A 17,211-nucleotide genomic window follows, 5' to 3' on the forward strand; every position below is an offset into this window, starting at 1 on the left:
AGCTGACTAAAGACAGTAATAGCCAAGGTCTTGTTTTATAAACACATAATTGTGGATTCAACTTAAAATTAGGTATTATTAAGAATTCTATTTTACCTTTAGATCATTGTACAATGTAATAACGTCCACTTGCCTAGAGTAGGTACTTAATAATGTTGTATAAATCAATCAGGTATTTATTGGTGTACTCAAAAAATAATTATCAAGCTGCATCTGACAAAGAAGTGTCATGCATTAATTAAAAGCATGTCAGCAATAGATAAAGTGTTTCCTAATTCTAGCAAGTCTCAAGTTCAGTGGATGAAGTAGACCTTAAATAAACACACACAAATAAATACATAAATCCAAATTGCAATAAGGATAAAGAAGAAAAACAGGGTGCAATGAGAGAGAATAATAAAGCCTTCAGACAAGGATGGCCTTTATGAGGAAATAACTCATAACAGAGTGACAAAATAACAGGTGGTCCCTCTGCCTGGACCCCATCCCCTGGACAGTAGTCCAGGTAATAGAGTTGTGAATCAAAGTCAATACCATCTATTTAAATGTAACATCTAATAAGTTAAAACTGAGTCTATGCAAGGGACATAATGAGATGTTCTAATGAGATGGAAAATCCCATCTCTTGATCAGTGTGATGGTTATTATTTGGATTTATACATTTGTTTCAGTTCATTGAATTTTATAGTCAAACTGTGTGAATTGCATTATACATAAATTGTACCAAAATAAAGTTGATTTAAAAATAAAACCAAATTTAAATTAATGGGTCAATAAGCAAACTAAAGAAGAATTAGAATTATTCTGACAATTACTTACATTTACATTTTAGTGGTTTTACATATCTAGGAGTCACATGTTACTGGATCCGTACGTGCATAGAGATAACTCTTCTGTAACAATCGTTCTCTCTGACTTGTCAAGTATATCAGAATTTTTTTTTAAACTAATGCTGCTAAAGTAGAAGAGTAAAGAAGATAAAAGCTTTTTCAATGATTTGCTAGGTTGGAATTTTTTTTTTATCCCCATGCTGTGGGTGCATGTGAGAGGTTTTATAGCGCAGCTGAATAATAATAAGAGCATCATGATAATGTCTTTTGTTTATAAAATTCTGAGCTCTGAAGAAACCAAATTGCTTTCCATTGAGTCTTCGTTAAACAATTTCTACCTGAGAGAAGTCAAATGTGTATTATCCCCATTTTACAGGAAGGTACATAGGAAGGTTAGGCGATGGCAGATTTAGATGTATAGCAAGGTCTGCCAGGGCTGTGATCATAAACTCCATTCTGCAGGTTTATTTTTCTTTCTTCATTCATAAGCAAGCCTGTTCTATTCTATGTACTTATGCCAGCATTTTAATAGCAGGAGAGCAGTGGAAGCTGTTCATAAACATCAAACCTGAAAATACTGGTTATGTCATTCCTTTATTCCAGATTTGATAAAATGATACCCAAAGTGATTTAATGAAATACTTATTAAATAATACAAGACTTCAGGATAAACACGATGCATAGATGTGAGTTAAGATTTCACAGTAAAAAACTTCTTTTATTATTTGCTAAAGAATTCTAAACCTGTTTGTGCTAAAAGAAATGATTTAATTTTGTAATCACCTGCTGGATTGGAACAATGGAAAGGGGATTTGGTCACAATGTATGTCAACATTAGGCAGTGTGAGGCAGACACTGTGAATGCAGTGACCTGGGGTAATCTTGGGCCATCATGAAGAGATGTAAAAATTGGAAAAAAAATGTATGCTAGACACTTGTATATTATCTGACAGATAGTAGACCCTCAAAAACATTGGTTATAATTATTGGTATAATAGCTGTTCAGATTTTAAAGACTGAGTTTGATATTGTAAAAGTAGAAAACAGATTATTCAGTGATAGACATACATTTTTTCCAGACCACAACAAATATTTTTAGTACAATTTATCAAATTAACTCAGTGCAATTTAGCAATAGTTCAAATCCTGACACTAAGAGATAGAAAAGGAGTCACAGAATATTGGAATGGCATGGTGCCTGGGCCAGATTAAGACTTTTATTTCCTCTCAAATAAAAAATGTATGGTGCCCTCTGTATGTATTTCAAAATGAAAATACTTTATTCAACTATGCAATAAAGTCCTAGATTTCTGTTGAATTTAAAGCAGTTTCTAGATTTTTCTGATTGCAAAGTTTTGGATGCATTTAGGAAAGCTGAGGTTTTCTTTTTTACCAGAGGAAGCTGAAGTTTTCGGTTTGCTTGTTTTCTAGGAAGATGACGAGGCTCCCTGCTGGGTGATGTACCACTAAGTGGAGCTCACTGTGGTATCCTCATCTCCTAGCAGGGGTCCTCAAACTTTTTAAACAAGGGGCCAGTTCACTGTCCCTCAGACTGTTGGAGGGCCAGACTATAGTTAAAAAATATATATATGAACAAATTCCTGTGCACACTGCACATATCTTATTTTGAAGTAAAAAACCAAAACAGGAACAAATACAATCACACTGCCTCATATGGCCCGTGGGCTGCAGTTTGAGGACCCCTGTGACTTAGAGAGAGAAAGTTAGGGATACTGGTGCCTAGAGGCCCAAGGTAAATGCAGATGATGCCTCTGTGCTATGACTGTCAAACCTTTGTGGAAGGTGGGAGTCCAACCCAGCCAGACCAAGAAGGTTGAAGAGCATCAGTTAGGGAGAAGTTCAAATCTCTGATGTCTAGCTTCCAGTCTGTGGTTAGAAATCTCTGAAATCATAAATAAATATTTAGATACAAAATAAAGATTATTTGTGTGTATGGTGTAGTTCTTCTTAGATATATTGATATGTACCATGTATAATATGTAATTTTATGAACATAAGCTAAAGGAACAGTTCATGTTTTGCAATTTAATATTTTTCTTAGAGTAACATAACTACTTTAGATAAAAGTCACTGAAGGCTGGTCTAAGGTGAGAGCGTCAAAGAGATACAACTAGGAATCAGAGGACATAAAGGGCTATACCTACATTTTAAGATATATTATAAATAAACTGTCTATACTTTGGTTTATAGCAAAAGTAATTGCATTTCTTGAACCTTGACATGGTGTGGGGAAAAACAAATTCCCAGTCATTTTAGTAACCACAGGCAGGTCCATATGTATGATTTTTGGCCTGCATCCATTCTGCTTGGGGGATCCAAACAAACCTTCAAGTCAAGTATTAAAAGTTGCTGCAGTTTGGTAAAGTTTCTAAATGCATGGCAGGAGAAAATGCAAATTATTTCTGGTTGAATCTACATTTGGCCCAGGTATCAAAGAATTCCTGCCGATAAAACTCCAAGGAATAAGAGCTTCGAGTCAAAAACTGAAATACACAAGGCAATACCTTACATGGGCATATTGCAGATGAGAAATCATGTATCATCAACCTCATTAATACCCAGAGATATACACATTAAAATCAGTATACAGATACAGTTTGGCAAACATTAGAAGTCTAATAATATCAAGATGTGGAACAAACTAAATTGTTTAAACATCTATGGTTTAAATAAACAGATTTGGAAAACTCTTTGGCGTATTATAGTAAAGTTGAACAAAGCAGATCCTATGGTTCAGCCATTCTGCTCCTCCCTATAAAACTAAAGGAAACTCCTACTTATATGTCATGGTATACTACGTGTTATATACTACGTGTTAATGGTAATGGAGGAGCCACAGCTGCGTGAAACACAATTCTTACAGACACAGCACTGAGAGAATAAACCAAGTCTAGTTAAACTTTAAAAACATATTAAGTAGGACTCTTGAGATTATTAATGAGTATAGTAAAACTATAAAGAACAGAGGGAGGAAGATAAAACACTAAACTTGGTGGGTACCTTTGTGGGGGAGGAGTAGTGGCTCATACCAGTGATGGACCCATGAAGGCCCTAAAAGTGATGGACACGTTCTATTGCTCACACTGGTCATCTGTGTTAGGTACACAGAGTCAGGAAATTGTAATTCTTTATCTCTAACACAATGTTTATGAACATTCATACAATTACATATTATCAATGCATAGTTTTAAAAATTTAGACATATTGTAGACTAAAAAACTTCCTTGATATCCTTGTTATTTTTATATGAAATGTAAGTACTTGTGTCAAACCAAAGTAATTATCTTAAGAAATTTTTATATATATATGTGCTCATGAGTTGTTTATTCTAAGAAATTCCTACTTGCCTTATAACAAAACTCCCTAGAATAGTCTTTTTTTAATTTGTTCTTGTTTCTTAAATTAGAAGTCCCATATTAAAAGAAGTGGTACAGAAATTCTCTTATACTGTACAAGGTACTGCTCTGTTAATTGAGGTGATCAGCTATGATTATTCCCAGAGAGTATTAAAGTTTACCTTTTAATAGCTCAATGCATTGCAGTATTTTTTTTTAAGATTTATATATCATGTCATCTTATTAAAATGACGTATTCCCTCCATCTCTGGAATTATTCATTGGGTTGTATATTGTCTTCTCTTTCTTTATATTTACTTAAAATAATATTTTCAATTGCTGTCAGTGGGAAGAGCCCATGTCAGCTTTAAGGAAATAGAAAACAGAGGAAAACGGAGTAAACACACACAGTCGCGTGCGCACAGACAGGAGTGTCTCTTTCTCAGGTCATTAGTGTCTTAGTATCAAGTGAAGGTTCTAACAGAGAAAACTTGCCTCTTACATGCACATCAATGTAGAAGGGCAAAGCCAGGTTCAGCGGGATAAAGTTGGGCAGTCCGTTTTCTTTTCTTTTTTTTGAGACAGTCTTGCTCCGTCACCCTGGCTGTTATACATGGCTTCATCATAGCTCACTGCAACCTCCAGCTGCTACACTGGAGTGATCTTCAGGCCTCAGCCTCCCAAGTATCTGGGACTACAGAAACCTGCCTCCAGGCCAAGCTAGTTTTTTGTTTGTTCTCTATTTTCTGTTAGGGAATAGGTCTTACTCTACTCAGGCTAGCTTGCAGCTGCAGAGCTCAAGCCATCCTCCTGCCACAGCCTTTTACAGTGGGATTATAGATATGAGCTGCCGTACCCAGCCTACTTGGGCAGTTCTTGATCTTTGTATGAAATTGTACATTCTTTCCCTTTAAAAGAGAAAATTAATATAATATAACTTATCAAATCTTTGCTGGCAGATGATCTGCAGGTAGGCAGAGAGATATAAGCAATCAATATGTTATGTGTCATGTTCCCAGTATTAAAATCTAACTTGGACGGAAAAAAAAAATTCCATGTATGCTGATATTCCTCTCAAAGGCAATTATCTGCAGCTAACATGTTTGAGTTCCCAGAAGAACCAGAACTCTATTATTAATGATGTCGTGTAAGAAGATATATATTGAATTGTGTTGTTTCATTAAAAATAAAGGCCACACAGTTGCCAAGGATATGCAGGTGCCTTAATAAATCTAAACTGTCCTCCATTTTTTTCCCCAGATCTGTTTTCTTTTGCCTTCTCTGAATCTGTGACTAAGCCTTACTACAGTTATCTGGAAAAGCATGCTACTGAAACACGTGCACATATGTTTGTCTATTATCATATCCTGTGTTTTCAGGAAAAGAAACACAATTCATAGAGGTTTGAGCACATTTTAGACTTCCAAGGCAAGATTGTATTTTGAATATTTATCTTTTGTTCACTCCATTTTCTTCTGCTTCATAATTTTCCCTAAGCTGCACATACTTTCTTCCCAGCCATAAAACCTAATTTTATTTGCCTAGAAAGAAGGAAAACAGCATTATGAATCACAACAGTATTTTTGTCTTTTCTACATTTCTTAATTCAGAATAGAGGCATGAATTTGAGTACAGATAGATATCCCTTCCACCACAAATTTAACCTGTATATGAATTTACTTTCCAGCAGCTGTGAGAAAACTGAATCCAGTCTAGATAAGGTAAGTGAATTTTAAATCACCTCACATGAGGTTAATTATGTGATAACGGAAACTTGGAGCTGGACATGGCAGATCAGGCAAAGTAAAGGGTATATAGGAATAGAGATTCTAAGTACTGAATCTTTAAGAGCGTGAATGGAAAGTAATGGTTCCTTTGGCCATTAAATTTGAATTGGCCATAAAAATGTATTCTTTCATGTGTTAAATGCATGTCACCAGAGGGCAGCTTCCAAGAATTTAGAGATATCCTTCTTGTGCACACCTGTATCCCAGAGCCTAACTTGGTACATCACATGTTGTAGATATTTATTTATTTATTATTATTATTATTATATTTTTGAGGCAGACTCTCACTCTGTCACCCTCATTAGAATGCTGTAGCATCATAGCTCACAGCAGAGCTCGAGTGATCCTCCCACGTACCTGGGACTATAGATGCCCCCCACAACACCCGGCCATTTTTAGGGACTGGGTCTTGCTCTTGCTCTGGCTGGTTTAGAATTCCTGAGCTCAGGAAGTCCACCTGCCTCATTCTCCCAGAGCACTAGGATTACAGGTGTGAGCCACTGTGCCTTGCCTCACGTGTAGTAGATACTGAGTAAATATTAATTGAATGAAAAAAGAATTAATAGGAGTAAGTAGACCACATCAAAGAAACTAGAATCAGACTAACATCAGGGTATTCAACTGCAAATTGAATCCAAGAAAACAGCGGGCTTTATTTTTTTGAATATTAAAAGTACTTAGGCAGATCCCATAGTTCAGTGGTTAGGGCACCGGCCATATACACCCAGGCTGGCTGGTTTGAACCCATTCTGGACCAGCTAAACAACAATGACAACTGCAACAAACTAATATCTGGGTGTTGTGGCCGGTGCCTATAGTCCCAACTCCTTGGGAGGCTGAGGCATGAGAATTGCTTAAGCCCAGGAGTTTGTGGTTGCTGTGAGCGGTGATGCCACGGCACTCTACCAAGGGTGATATAGTGCAACTCTGTCTCGAAAATAAAAATTAAATAAATAAAAGTACTTAGGACATAAAATTTGACATCCAGCTAACTATTGCTTAAATGTGAAAACATGGAATTTTTTTTTTTTTTTAATCATCAAAGACTCTGAAATTGCCAAAGGCCCATTCAGGGATCCTTTTGTATAATGTATTTAGATTATACACACACACGTATATATATCTTAGAAGATGTTATAAAAAATAGTATTTTAAAAATGATTTATCCCTTGTTAAAACTGTTGTTTTAAAAATTACTAAGAGTAGGCTCGGTGCCTGTAGCTCAGCAGCTAGGGCTCCAGCCACATACACCAGAGCTGGTGGGTTCGAATCCAGCCCAGGCCTGCCAAACAGCAATGACAACTATAACCAAATAAATAAATAAATAAATAAAGACTTGGGCATTGTGGCGGGAGCCTATAGTCCCAGCTACTTGGGAAGCTGAAGCAAGAGAATCACTTGAGCTCAAGAGTTTGAAGATGCCACAGCACTCTACACAGGGCGATGTAGTGAGATGCAGTCTTAAAAAAAAATAATTACTAAAAGCATATAAAAAGAGAACACGCATATTAACTAATACAAAATTAAAAATTTGGAATGTTAATATCAACATGGCAGAAAATATGTTTGAGAAATGGAATTCAATGAATATAATGTTGGAAGTGTTTTAAAAATAGCAGGATAAAAAGGGAGAAAATTTCTACTTTAAGTATAGAAGAGAAGATAAAATTGAAATAAACTAAAATATAGAAGTAGATCAAAAAATATCAATCATAACAATAAAATGTTAACTGAAAAATGTCCAAATGATTACATACAAGATGATTATCTTTTTAAGTTAAAAACATACACACACATGCATATTTATATAGAGACATTTTTATATGAATTCTTACAAGAGTGGTGCATCTTACAAGGGTATATGTGAAACTTGGTAAATGTGGAATATAAGTGTCTTGGCACAGTAACTGAGAGAATACCAGGAAGGCTATGTTAACCAGTGTGATGAAAGTGTGTCAAACGGTCTGTGAAGCTACTGAATGATGCCCCATGATCATATCAATGAAAAAAATAAATAAATAAAAACTGGAAATGCCAGCTTTTCAACAGTGGCAATTTTCTTTTTTTTTTTTTCTCCTTTTTTTTTTTTTTTTTTTTATTGCTGGGGATTCATTGAGGGTACAATAAGCCAGGTTACACTGATTGCAATTGTTAGGTAAAGTCCCTCTTGCAATCATGTCTTGCCTCCATAAAGTGTGACACACATCAAGGCCCCACACCCTCCCTCCATCCCTCTTTCTGCTTCCCCCCCCCATAACCTTAATTGTCATTAATTGTCCTCATATCAAAATTGAGTACATAGGATTCATGCTTCTCCATTCTTGTGATGCTTTACTAAGAATAATGTCATCCACATTAACCTTAACCTTCCACATATAACCTTCCATCCAGGTTAATATGAAGGATGTAAAGTCTCCATTTTTTTTTAATAGCTGAATAGTATTCCATGGTATACATATACCACAGCTTGTTAATCCATTCCTGGGTTGGTGGGCATTTAGGCTGTTTCCACATTTTGGCGATTGTAAATTGAGCTGCAATAAACAGTCTAGTACAAGTGTCCTTATGATAAAAGGATTTTTTTACCTTCTGGGTAGATGCCCAGTAATGGAATTATAGGATCAAATGGGAGGTCTAGGTTGAGTGCTTTGAGGTATCTCCATACTTCCTTCCAGAAAGGTTGTACTAGTTTGCAGTCCCACCAACAGTGTAAAAGTGTTCCCTTCTCTCCACATCCACGCCAGCATCTGTAGTTTTGAGATTTTGTGATGTGGGCCATTCTCACTGGGGTTAGATGATATCTCAGGGTTGTTTTGATTTGCATTTCTCTAATATATAGAGATGATGAACATTTTTTCATGTGTTTGTTAGCCATTCGTCTGTCATCTTTAGAGAAGGTTCTATTCATGTCTCTTGCCCATTGATATATGGGATTGTTGGCTTTTTTCATGTGGATTACTTTGCGTTCTCTATAGATCCTAGTTATCAAGCTTTTGTCTGATTGAAAATATGCAAATATCCTTTCCCATTGTGTAGGTTGTCTCTTTGCTTTGGTTATTGTCTCCTTAGCTGTACAGAAGCTTTTCAGCTTAATGAAGTCCCATTTGTTTATTTTTGTTGTTGTGGCAATTGCCATGGCAGTCTTCTTCATGAAGTCTTTCCCCAGGCCAATATCTTCCAGTGTTTTTCCTATGCTTTCTTGGAGTATTTTTATTGTTTCATACCTTAAATTTAAGTCCTTTATCCATCTTGAATTAATTTTTGTGAGTGGGGAAAGGTGTGGGTCCAGTTTCAGTCTTTTACATGTAGACATCCAGTTCTCCCAACACCATTTATTGAATAGGGAGTCTTTCCCCCAAGGTATGTTCTTGTTTGGTTTATCGAATATTAGGTGGTTGTAAGATGTTAGTTTCATTTCTTGGTTTTCAATTCGATTCCAAGTGTCTGTCTCTGTTTTTGTGCCAGTACCATGCTATCTTGACCACTATGGCTTTGTAGTACAGACTAACATCTGGCATGCTCATGCCCCCAGCTTTATTTTTATTACTAAGAATTGCCTTAGCTATACGGGGTTTTCCCCGGTTCCATACAAAATGCAGAATCATTTTCTCCAAATCTTGAAAGTACGATGTTGGTATTTTGATAGGAATGGCATTGAAAAGGTAGATTGCTTTGGGAAGTATAGACATTTTAACAATGTTGATTCTTCCCATCCATGAGCATGGTATGTTCTTCCATTTGTTAATATCCTCTGCTATTTCCTGTCTGAGGATTTCATAGTTTTCTTTATAGAGGTCCTTCACCTCCTTCGTTAGGTATATTCTTAGGTATTTCATTTTCTTTGAAACTATGGTGAAGGGAGTTGTGTCCTTAATTAGCATCTCATCTTGACTGTTATTGATGTATACAAAGGCTACTGACTTGTGGACATTGATTTTATATCCTGAAACATTACTGTATATTTTGATGACTTTTAGGAGTCTTGTGGTTGAGTCTTTGGGGTTCTCTAAGGATAAGATCATGTCGTCAGCAAAGAGGGAGAGTTTGACCTCCTCTGCTCCCTTTTGCATTCCCTTTATTTCCTTGTTGCCTAATTGTATTGGCTAGAACTTCCAGCAATATGTTGAATAGTAAAGGTGACAGAGCACAACCTTGTCTGGTTCCAGTTCTAAGAGGAAAAGCTTTCAGTTTTACTCCTTTCAGTAAAATATTGGCTGTGGGTTTGTCATAGATAGCTTCAATCAGTTTTAGAAATGTGCCACCTATGCCTAAACTCTTCAGTGTTCTAATTAGAAAAGGATGCTGGATTTTATCAAATGCTTTTTCTGCATCTATTGAGAGGATCATGTGATCTTTATTTTTGCCTCTGTTAATATGGTGGATAACGTTTATGGACTTGCGTATGTTAAACCAGCCTTGCATCCCTGGGATGAAGCCTACTTGATCATGATGAATGACTTTTTTGATGATAAGCTGTAATCTATTGGCTAGGATTTTGTTGAGAATCTCACTCATCTATATTCATGAGCGAGATTGGTCTGAAACTCTCCTTTTTGGTTGCGTCTTTTCCTGGTTTTGGTATCAGGGAGATATTTGCTTCATAGAATGTGTTGGGGAAGATTCCTTCTTCCTCAATTTTTTGGAATAATTTCTGCAGTACAGGAATAAGCTCTTCCTTGAAGGTTTGATAGAATTCTGGAGTGAAGCCATCTGGACCAGGGCATTGTTTGGTTGGAAGATTTTTTATTGTTTCTTTGATCTCAGTGCTTGAAATTGGTCTGTTCAGGAGCTCTATTTCTTCCTGGCTGAGTCTAGGGAGAGGGTGTGATTCCAAATATTGATCCATTTCTTTCACATTGTCAAATTTCTGGGCATAGAGTTTCTGGTAGTATTCAGAGATGATCTCTTGTATCTCTGTGGGATCAGTTGTTATTTCCCCTTTATCATTTCTGATTGAGGTTACTAGAGATTTTACTTTTCTATTCCTCGTTAGTCTGGCCAATGGTTTATCTATTTTATACATTTTTTCAAAAAACCAAATCCTTGTTTCATTAATTTTCTGCATGATTCTTTTGTTTTCAATTTCATTGATCTCTGATTTGATTTTGGATATTTCTTTTCTTCTACTGAGTTTAGGCTTAAATTGTTCTTCTTTTTTCAATTCCATAAGATGGCTTGTGAGATTGTTGATGCGCTGTCTTTCTGTTTTTCGAATGTAGGCATCTAAAGCGATGAATTTTCCTCTGAAAACTGCTTTTGCAATATCCCACAGGTTTTGGTAGCTTGTGTCTTCATTGTTGTTATGCTCAAGGAAGTTAATGATTTCCTGTTTTATTTCTTCCTGCACCCATCTGTTATTCAACAGAAGATTGTTTAATTTCCATGCCTTTGTGTGGGGTCGAGCATTTTTGTTAGAGTTGAGTTCCACCTTTAGTGCCTTATGGTCTGAGAAGATACAAGGTAAAATTTCAATTCTTTTGATTCTGTTGATATTTGTTTTGTGTCCCAGGATATGATCAATTTTGGAGAATGTTCCATGGGGTGATGAGAAGAATGTATATTCTTTATCTTTGGGATGGAGTGTTCTATATGCGTCTATCAAGCACAGTTGTTCTAGGGTCTCATTTAAATCTCTTATATCTTTGTTTAGTTTCTGTTTAGAGGATCTGTCCAGCTCTGTAAGAGGAGTGTTAAAGTCCCCTGTTATGATTTTATTATCAGATATCATATTGCTCAGACTGAGTAAGGTCTGTTTCAAGAATCTGGGAGCATTTAAATTGGGTGCATAAATATTTAGGATTGAAACATCTTCTTGTTGTATTTTTCCCTTGACCAATATAAAGTGACCATCTTTGTCTTTAGTTGCTTTAAATCCACATGTATCTGAAAATAAGTTTGCAACTCCTCTTTTCTTCTGAATTCATTTGCCTGAAAAATTGTCTTCCAACCCTTGACTCAGAGCTTTAATTTGTCTTTTGAAGCCAGGTGTGTTTCCTGCAGACAGCAAATGGATGGCTTGTGTTTATTAATCCAGTCAGCCAATCTATGTCTCTTCAGTGGGGAATTCAAGCCATTAACATTTATTGAGATAATTGATAAGTGTGGTAGTATTCTGTTCGTCTTATTTTGTGAGAGTCCATTGCTTAGTTTTATCTTTTGCATCAGTGTGGAGGTTAGGTTTTGTCCTTTAATTTCTGAGTTCTTACTTTGCTGCTAATCCATTGTGGTGGTCAGTGTGCAGAACAGGTTGAAGTATTTCCTGTAGAGCTGGTGTTGTTGTGGCAAATTTCCTCAGTGTTTGTATATCCGTAAATGATTTGATTTCTCCATCAATTTTTTAGCTTAGCTTAGCAGGGTACAGAATTCTGGGCTGGAAATTGTTCTGTTTAAGTAGATTAAAGGTAGATGACCATTGTCTTCTTGCTTGGAAAGTTTCATTAGAGAAGTCTGCGGTCACTCTGATGGATTTGCCCCTGTAGGTCAACTGGCGCTTACTCCTGGCACCTTGCAGAATCCTTTCTTTGGTCTTGACTTTGGACAGGTTCATCACAATGTGTCTTGGAGAAGCTCGGTTAGAGTTGAGGTGACCTGGGTTCCGATATCACTCTGAAAGCAGTGTGCCAGAATCTTTGGTCATATTTGGGAAATTTTCTTTTATAATATTCTCTAGTATGGCTTTCATTCCTCCTGGGCATTCTTCTTCCCCTTCTGGGATTCCTATAACTCGTATGTTGGAATGCTTCATAAAGTCCCATAATTCTGACAGTGGATGTTCTGCTTTCTCTCTATTCTTTTCTGCCTCTTTTACTATCTGAGTTATCTCAAGAACTTTGTCTTCTACCTCTGAAATTCTTTCTTCTGCATGGTCTAACCTGTTGCTGATACTTTCCATTGCATCTTTAAGTTCCCTAATTGACAGTTTCAGTTCCTTCAGCTCTGCTATATCCTTTTTATATTCTTCACATCGTTCATCTCTTATTTGATTCTGTTTTTGTATTTCGTTTTGGTTATTTTCCATTTCATTAGCAGTTTCCTTCATTGTGTCCATCATTTCTTTCATTGTTTTCAACATATGTATTCTAAATTCCCTTTCTGTCATTCCTAACATTTCTTTATAGGTGGAATCATCTGCAGTAGCTACCTCATGGTCCCTTGGCGGGGTTGTTCTGGATAGGTTGTTCATGTTGCCTGGAGTTTTCTGCTGATTCTTCCTCATGAGTGATTTCTTTTATCTGTTTCCTTGCCCTAATTTTCCTTTCACTTCCTCTTGCTCTTTATGTTCTCGTGCCTGTGGACTAAGGGTTTGATGAGTTCTTTTGGTACAGGACCAGAAGGGTGAGAAGGTTGAAGAGCAAGAAAGGAATGAAAGAAAGGAGGACCGAGTTATTAAAAAAAGAAAGAAAAATAGAGAAAGGAGAGGGGGTGGCTAAAAGGAATATTGACAAAAAGAAGGGAGGCACAGAAAGAGGGAGACAGAGCAATATAGGTGTACAGTGGGGTACTTTGACACAACCTGAAAAAAAAAAACACCTTCTAGGGGTGCCCACTTGGGTGGTTCCCTTGAGGTCAGCAGCTCTTTGCTAACCTGATCAGACACATTACCCCACCTCCACCAAGTAGAGAGGAAAGACAAAAGTGCTATAAATCAAACCAAAAAAAGCAAACAGAAAAATTTACGGGATTAAATTAGGTGAAAAACCAAAAAATAGTGGTAGAAACACTAGCAAAAATGAAGTTCCAGTTATTGAAAAATGCAGCAATGGTAAATTATAATTAAACTAGAAAAATTGAGAAAGAAAAACGATCTGTGTGGAAAAGGTTGAAATTAAAAAACAAAACAACATCAACAACATCAAAATAAAAAAACAACCAACCCCCCCTTAAAAAAAACAAACAACAACAACAAAAAAAAACACAACCAAAATCAAAGCAGTATGTATATGTTGTTGAATATTTTCTGGGCAACACGTGTTTTTCTGGGGTATGAGATGTTAATCACAGTTTTGATACAACTGGAAGCTGCTGATTTCTCAAACACCAGCAGGTAGACACCCTAAATCTCTCTTCACCCTACTTAAAAGGCACTTTGAACTTGTAAACTTGCTGAGCAGAAGCTTTCCCAGGAAAGTGCTTGTCGTTGCAATCACTGCTGAGGTGGGTATCCACTTACCCAGTGTGCCAAAACCTGTCCGGGTCTGCACCTGAGGGTTAGGGCTGCAAGGCGGCTCAGACCCCACCCTTAGGCTACTCAGTTGCTAGGTTACCAGGTCCCACCTGGATTCTAGCTCTGCGACCCTGAGGGAGGAGCTTGCCGGGGCAGATGGCTCACAACGGCTCCCCGTGTCCCACAGCCAAACACTATAGCTCCGTCTGGCTCAGCGGCTCAGACTGGGGCCCTAGACAATGGCCAAAGTTCTCTGCACTCCTGCTCAGGCTCTCCCCAAGGCAGTTCAACTGAGTGCCAGGTCCAAAGACACCAAAACAGTTCACAGGAAAGGCCTTTCCTGTTTGTAGTCTCACTGCTACTGAACTTACAGTTGCGGGCGGGTTTAGACCCATTGCACACACACGACCACTTGCCATTTTTCCACTGTTTTAGTCCTCCTCTTGGGGTCCAGAAGTCTCTCGCTGACTCCCTGTATCCTCACAGGGGTGATGATAGGCAGATCCCACCAGCCAGAGATGCCTGGAGTCCTATCTCCCAAGACTCATGGTGCCCAGATGCAAGGAAGCTGTTACTCAGCCGCCATCTTGCTTTCCCCCGGGCAGCAGTGGCAATTTTCAATCAAATCCAATGACAGCCTGGATCCAGCTCCTTCTCACTACCTCACACTGACCTTCAGACCAGGAAGGGGAATATGTTGTGTCTTACACATGTGTAGATAAAAATATTTAGTAAAGAAAAATTAAAACAAAAAAATAAAATAAATAAAAAAAAGAAAAATTAAAAAAAAGAAAGAAGACTACGTAAAATCTAAAGGAGGGGTATGAAAAATGTGGAATTCAGAATATTGGTTGCCTGAGGAGATGGGGATCATGTGTTTAAAAAAAGAACATAATGTCAACTTTATAATTTTTTTTTTTTTGGTGGTGAGGTTTTTTATCACACTATTATAAATTACTAATTATCTAAATACAATTTTAAAATTATAATTTTTTTATAATTAATTTAACATACATTTTTACATCTGTCGTATAGTTTTTATTTTAGTAAATATGAAAATGTATAGAAAGGGTTTCATAGGTATAACACTGCCTTCAAGCCTCATGGATTTATTTTCCGTGTTAGCAAAAGATCACAGGTTTCTTTACCTCAAATTCTTTTAACAGAGCAATTCTACACAAACCTAAATGCTGCAGGTGAGTTGGAAAAAATGCATATACAAAACAGATATATTTTCCAATTAGAGCTTCCTTATATTAAAGTCTTTGTTTAATTAATTTTACACAATATTATATGCTTGACTTACTCTCTCCCTCTAAGCACCCCTGGGAATATCTGAAATACTGTACAGATGCTCTCACAGAGAATTACATTGCTAAGTGTCATTAGCATATCAACATTCAGCATTAATTTAGTGGTTGGGGATCGTAAGTGACAAATTTCTTTTTCTTGTCCCACCCCCAAGTTCCTGTCTATATATATGGTTTCATGTACTGGCACCTTCTCTGTCTGAGCTGCTTCCTTCCCACATAGGGATGCCCTGAGGAGTTTGACCTCCCACTCTCAGGAATCCACTGGCCTCACGAGTAGTTTCTCCTGCCTTGAACATGTTGGTTTTTTCTTCCAATGAGTCCCCAGATTCCCTTTCCTAAATTTTTCTTATACTGCATGGTGACTTGTGGGAGATTAAGAGGAGAAAGCATTCCTGGAGAAGAATATATAGAAAAGAGGCAGAGCAGAAATCTAGGATCTTATACAAATACACAGTATAAGATTAGAGATCTATTGTATCTCGAGTTTAAAAAAAAAAAAGGGTGACTGCTGCCAGCAAGCCACATGGGTAGAAGCTACCCCATGCAGAGATGCTGTGGGGAATAGTCTTTATCCTACAGGTAATGAACCATAGATGAGGAATTTTAACTCGGAGACTTTTGTGTCTAGGGTATGTGGTGCTGGATTGGGCTTGAGAAAGATCAGGCCTTTGGCAGAGAGGAAGACCCTACTTCCACAATTACCATGTTTTCCTATATAATTTGTGTTCCTTTGGCCTTTTTCTTCTGTCTTATATGTATTATATGTCATGAATATCCACAAATCTTTTGGAAAAAATATTAAAAATGACAATATTTATTTAGTGATTTCAATATATCAAGCACTTTAATGCAGTATCTCTTTTAATCCTCTCAATAGCCCAATGAGGTAGCTTTTTATTAGCATCACCATTTTGTAGATTAGGGAAATGAGGCAAAAGAATTAGATAATTTGACAAAGATCATACAGCAAGTTAAGGAGTTCTGTCATGGTTGTCTAAAAACAGAGCAAGTATTACTAACTACTATGCTTTGGCACTTTTGAATGAAATGTACCATGTGTCCTGTAGAACTGAATTATAATATTCTTATATGAAGATTTCAGGTGTTGAAAAGTTGCAAATTGCATGTGAATGAGCCCCCATGAGGCCCAAGACTTTGCTCTAAATATTGCTGATGTACCACATAAGAATTGTTAAATGTGTTAAATTGGTGTTCAGCTAACTCTCCCTGTGTATATTATTTCTGTCCTTAATATAAATGAACACCTATTAATGGTCCTTAATGTGTTGTACGTGTTTAACTAAAATCAATTAATACATAATTTATCAATGTAATAGTTTCAAAGACATTTCTAATGAGTTTTTCCATGTGACTCTGTTCATGCGAATCATTCCATGGGAGAACATCTTTATCTGAATACTAGACATTTCAGATATTCTGACAATGCTATAAAATTTTGAATGTCACAGATGATAAATGCAAGAAGCTGTGATAGCTTAATTAGTAATCAGAACCAGAGTAATAGGAGAAATTGAACTGCTGTATTTATTTTGTGTCTGATGAATTCCAGGTACTATCTCACTAATTCTCACAGCGAACCTTGAGAAGGGCCTAAGTATCCCCATTGAATAGGTAAGGAAACACAGGCTCAGATAAAGAACTTGTTGAAGTTTTCCCTATTAATAAATAGTAATGCTGGGAACCAGTGTGGGTCCATTTGAATTCAAACACTTGTTTTTTATATTGTAATATCTCTACTAT

This window comes from Nycticebus coucang, chromosome 2, assembly GCF_027406575.1.
Source record: "Nycticebus coucang isolate mNycCou1 chromosome 2, mNycCou1.pri, whole genome shotgun sequence".
Classification (NCBI taxonomy): Eukaryota; Metazoa; Chordata; class Mammalia; order Primates; family Lorisidae; genus Nycticebus; species Nycticebus coucang.